This window comes from Penaeus monodon, chromosome 14 (assembly GCF_015228065.2).
Source record: "Penaeus monodon isolate SGIC_2016 chromosome 14, NSTDA_Pmon_1, whole genome shotgun sequence".
Classification (NCBI taxonomy): Eukaryota; Metazoa; Arthropoda; class Malacostraca; order Decapoda; family Penaeidae; genus Penaeus; species Penaeus monodon.
This window is the reverse complement of record NC_051399.1, coordinates 25,133,791-25,138,790: the sequence shown is the minus strand read 5'-3', so window position 1 is coordinate 25,138,790 and position 5,000 is coordinate 25,133,791. Positions and strand designations below refer to the sequence as shown.

At 45.3% G+C, this 5,000-nt stretch overlaps 1 protein-coding gene across 2 annotated transcripts in view; it reads right to left on the bottom strand.

The window, feature by feature from the left end:
• The window catches only part of LOC119581010 (nascent polypeptide-associated complex subunit alpha, muscle-specific form-like), a 202,941-nt gene that overhangs the window by 84,489 nt on the left and 113,452 nt on the right, over positions 1-5,000 (bottom strand). For both annotated transcript variants that reach the window (XM_037929274.1, XM_037929273.1), the window contains one exon: positions 3,123-3,162. The gene's annotated coding sequence lies outside the window, so the exon portion shown is untranslated. The remainder of the gene's footprint in view (positions 1-3,122; positions 3,163-5,000) is intronic.

The window sequence follows — 5,000 nt, the reverse complement described above, 5'->3', positions numbered from 1 at the left end:
GCCGCGCGTGTGTCCGAGAGAGAGAGAGAGAGAGAGAGAGAGAGAGAGAGAGAGAGAGAGAGAGAGAGAGAGAGAGAGAGAGAGAGAGAGAGAGAGAGAGAGAGAGAGAGTGTGTGTGTGTGTGTGTGTGTGTGTGTGTGTGTGTGTGTGTGTGTGTGTGTGTGTGTGTGTGTGTGTGTGTGTGTGTGTGTGTGTGTGTGTGTGTGTGTCCGCGTGTGCTATCTTTACAGAGACAAGACAGAACGAGGGAAAATCAAAATAAAAGAGAGAGAGAGAAAAAGAAAGAAAGAAACATCGATGCATACACTAATGCAAAATAAACAAAATGGTCGTCTCCTCCCTTCCCCCTCCCCCCACTCTCACCCTCACCCTTCACACCCACTGTCACGAGACAAGACGCCCCCGCCAGCCGCCCATGAACGCCCGCGACGGCATCAGAGGAGAGGCAAAAGAGCTTTCAGCGTGGGACGAGACGGGGAAAAAGGGAGGGAGGAAGAGAGAGGAAAGACGGAAATAGAAGAAGGCGGGAAAGGGAGAGAAAGAGAGGAAAGACGGAAATAGAAGAAGGGAGAAAGAAGGTGGAAAAGGGAGAGAAAGATAGGAAAAGAAATGAAAGACGGAATTAGAGGAATGGATAAAGAAAGTGGAAAAGGGAGAGAAATGTAGGAAAGAGGGAAAAAGAAAAAAGGGAGAAAGAACGTGGGAAAGGAAGGAAAGGAGAGGGAAGGCAAAAATACAGGAAGGAAGAAAGGAGGCGGGAAAGGGTGGGAATGAGGAAAATAGAGAAAGTGGGAAGGAGGGACGGAAAAGGAAATAGGGAAATGAGGAAGGGAGGGAAAGGGAGAAGATGAGAAGGAACGAAGAAAATTAGGGGAAGAAGGAGAGAGAGAGAGAGAGAGAGAGAGAGAGAGAGAGAGAGAGAGAGAGAGATGAAAGAGAAGGAGAAGAAGAAGAGGAATGTAGAGGAAGAGCAGGAGAAGCATGATGAGGAAAAATAGAAGGAAAAGAAGAAAAACAACAGAAGATAGAAAAAAATAAGAAGAAGGAAAAGTAACAGACGTAGAAGCAACTGAAAAAGCAAAGGAGGAAAAGAAGCAGAGCAGAAAACCAAGCCAAACAAAAAGCGAAAAGAAGAAGAAGAAAAAGACAAAGCCGAAGAAAGGAAGAAGCGGCGAGAGACACGCGCCCGCCCGCAAAAACCCTCCGGCGGCTGAATTAAGAGACCCGCGAGGCGAGCCTTTGATGTCCTGCTCCTCCGCTTGGCTCCCGCCGCGGCAGGCAGAAAGCTGGCGGCGCCCTCATGTTTATGGCGCAGAATGCAGCGGCGACGTCACGAAATACGGCCGTCACGTCACCAGCCTGAAAGCCCCCGCGTGCCACCGAGATCGACGTCTCAGTCTGCTGACATCACGTGACAACAAACGCGCATGACGTCAGAGCGCGCGGGGGTGGAGGGAGGGGGTGGAGGGAGGGTGGGGTGGGGGAGGGGTGGTGGTGGTGTGTGTTTGGGGGGGGGGGGGGTACGCGATATTGATAGGACAAGAAAAACGGTAATATGAGTGGCGGTCATGAACGATCGGATTAATTAGTAATGTGATCAATGGGGGTGATGCGTCTGAATAAACAGAAATAGAAGCAGAAAGAGAGAGAGAGAGAGAGAGAGAGAGAGAGAGAGAGGAGAGAGAGAGAGAGAGAGAGAGAAGAGAGAGAGAGAGAGAGAGAAAAGAGGAGAAGAGAAAGGGGAGAGAGAGAGAGAGAGAGAGAGAGAGAGAGAGAGAGAGAGAGAGAGAGAGAGAGAGAGAGAGTGAGAGAGAAAAAAACTTCGGTTATAATGTTACGAATTACTGTAATGGTTCTTGTTGTTGTAGAATAATAATAACACCAATACTGTAATAAAATAAAATGAAGTATTAAAACACTGGACTGATAATTCAAGAAAGAGATAAAGGAAGAGGGATGGAAAAATAAGCAAAAAAGACAAAAATAATAATAAAAATAGAAATTTGTCTGGAAGAGGAAGACAACCAATAATTGGAATTAGCCTAAATAATGATAAAAAAAAAACAGTGATTAAAGGAAAAACAGAGATAAATTTGAAGATTAAAAAAGTTAAAAGAGGAAAAATAAAATAAAAACTCCTCCTACACATACCCCCCCCCTTCTCCCCTCCTCTCCCTTTCTCCCTTCGTCGCTCTCCTCTCGCTTACCTCTCTAATGTCTCCCTTGCCCCCCCTCCCCCATCTCCCCCTCCCTTGCCTCATCCCCTACCCCCTTCCCTGGCGAATTTCTCCCCTCACCTTCTCGGCACATTTTCCCCATTTCCCCTACGAGATCACCCCCCCCCCTTCCTTGGTAAGCATCTGCCAGCACCCTTTCATTCCCCTCCTTTTCCTCCCTCCGGCTCTGCGAATTTCTCTCCCCTCTCCCTTTCCACATTCACTTATCTCTCCCCTCTCCCTTTCCACATTTCATTTATTTCTCTCCCTATCATCGGCTCCTCACTCCCTCTCCCCTCTTCCTCCATCCAGTTATCCCCTTTTCCTCTTCTCCCTTATCCCATTTCCCCCCACTCCCTTATCTCAAATCCCCTCTCCCTCCACTCCCCTCACTCCTCTCCTCTCCTCTACTCATCTTCCTCTCACTCCTCTTCCCCTCTCCTTCTCTCCTCCCCTCTCCCTCCACTCCCCTATTCCCCTCCCTTCACTTCCCCTCAACTCCCCTATTCCCCTCCCTTCACTTCCCCTCACCTCTCCCTCCACTCCCTTCTCCCCTTCCCCTCATTCCCCTTCTTCTCTCCCCCCTCACTCTCCCTAGCCTTATCCCCTAATACCTTCTCCGGCGAATTTCTCCCCTCACCTTCTCTTCACATTTCCCCCATTTGAAAATAAATAAAGAATGAATAAAGAAAGAGAGAAAAAAACTTTGTATAGTGTTGCGCGACAGAAAGTATGCTGACCATCGGCGCGGCTTTCATAAATATAGTGACTCTTTACGATATATTTGATAGTACAGTGATATCAGTGGCGGGCACTCCCCTCACTTCCCCTCCACTCCCCTCCACTCCCTTCTTCCCCTCCCCTCACTTCCCCTCACCCCGTGCATAGGAACCTCAGGGGACTCACCTACGACGCCCCTGGAAGCATGTGGAGCTCTTTGTCACATCTGAAACAAACGAAAGAAAAGATTAGTTATCGTGTTTTTTTTTTCTTCTTTTCTTTTTCCTTTTTTTGTAGTAATTATGATGAGGAAGCAAAGGAAGATAAAGGAGTAGATGCAGATGAAGGAAGGAGAATAAGAACGAGAACAAGAAAAAAAAGAGAATGAAATGATAACAGTAGCAATTATAACAATATCAACAACAACAGCAACCAAAACAGTGAAATTAAGGTAAAAAAAAAAAAAACTTTGGAGAAATGTTTTGGTCTAATTAATCGACATCAAAGAAGTCTTCTCTCTCTCTCTCTCTCTCTCTCTCTCTCTCTCTCTCTCTCTCTCTCTCTCTCTCTCTCTCTCTCTCTCTCTCTCTCTCTCTTCTTTCATTTTATTTTTATAGTAATTATCGTTATGTTCACTATCACCTTTCTTCATCTTTGTCCTTATCATTATTTTCACAACCATCTTTTTACATTCTTACTATTCTCACACCCATCATTAGTTTGAAGGTATCTGTAGTGTTGCGCGATGGACAGTACACTGACCATCGACGTGGCTGTTACCGCTGCGGGCATCAGTATCATGAACGCGGCGTGGGTACATTAGTGTCCGTTGATGATGTGGGTATCGTTATAGTGAGCATGGGCGTGGTGGGCGTGGAGGAGGGAGAGGACAGCTTCCCGAGGCGACCGACAGCAGTTCGGGTTTTTGTTGCTGGCAAATATTAACAGTTGCTGCCGCGGGGAAGGTACCTCTACACGGCGCCGAACTCTACTGACGCAACTCGTTTAATTGCATTCGTTTTTGTACGTCTGTCTTGGGTTGTTAGGAATTTTCACCTAAATCGGTAGTCTGGTGTGGTGAATTTTCCCTAAGTGAAGGAGGTTGAAGGGTGATGTTTCCCTAACTTGGTGGATATGGAAAATTAGTGCCTAAAAAGTCGGAATAAAATTATTTTCCCTAAATAGGCGGTGTGGCGGAAGAATTTCTCCTAGAATTGGAATAATATAAGGTAATATTCTTCTAAACAGGCGGTTAGGTTAAGACTTGGATTACTTTTTCCTTAATATGATGTAAGGCGAAAGATACTTCAATGAATTGGTCGATTTAGTTAGATTTAGATGGTGCGTCTTTAGAAGTAATCCTAGAACAACTAGGTCAGTCAGCCAGATATTTTCCCCTGCACGAGTACGGCTGAAGGAGAAATTCCCCAAGAGATTCCCCATTTGTTGGGGGAATTAGGTAAAAGCTTTATTCCTGTTTTGGCCGAGATGGTAGGGGAAATAACCATCTTAATGGGGTATTTTATTGGGCCGTGCAGGGGCAGAGGCGGCTAGAGGAGAGAGAATAGTTTTATTACAAAAGAAGAAACGGAGAAAGGGAAAGAACGAAGAGAGAGAGAGAGAGAGAGAGAGAGAGAGAGAGAGAGAGAGAGAGAGAGAGAGAGAGAGAGAGAGAGAGAGAGAGAGAGAGAGAGAGAGAGAGAGAGAGAGAGAGAGAGAGAGAGAGAGAGAGACGCACAAAAGAAAGAAAAAAATATCACGATTTGCAAAACATACTGCAGTGCCAACTACCATCCATATAAAAAACCAAATCATCATATTTCACAAACTCATCCACGTGATAGAACAAAGAACAATCATGTAATCTGTCATTTATTATTTTCAATTAACTTTAACGCAATAATACTCCGTGTAATAGTCAATTAAAGGGGGCATGTGTGTAAACCACAGATACGTAACATGTTTGGGTATAAAATCTATTTTTAAATAAGGATTCTGGTAGTACGTTCTACTTAGGGAAAAAAGGTAGCTGATTTAGTTAGTTCTTTTTATCTCTGTTTCTGT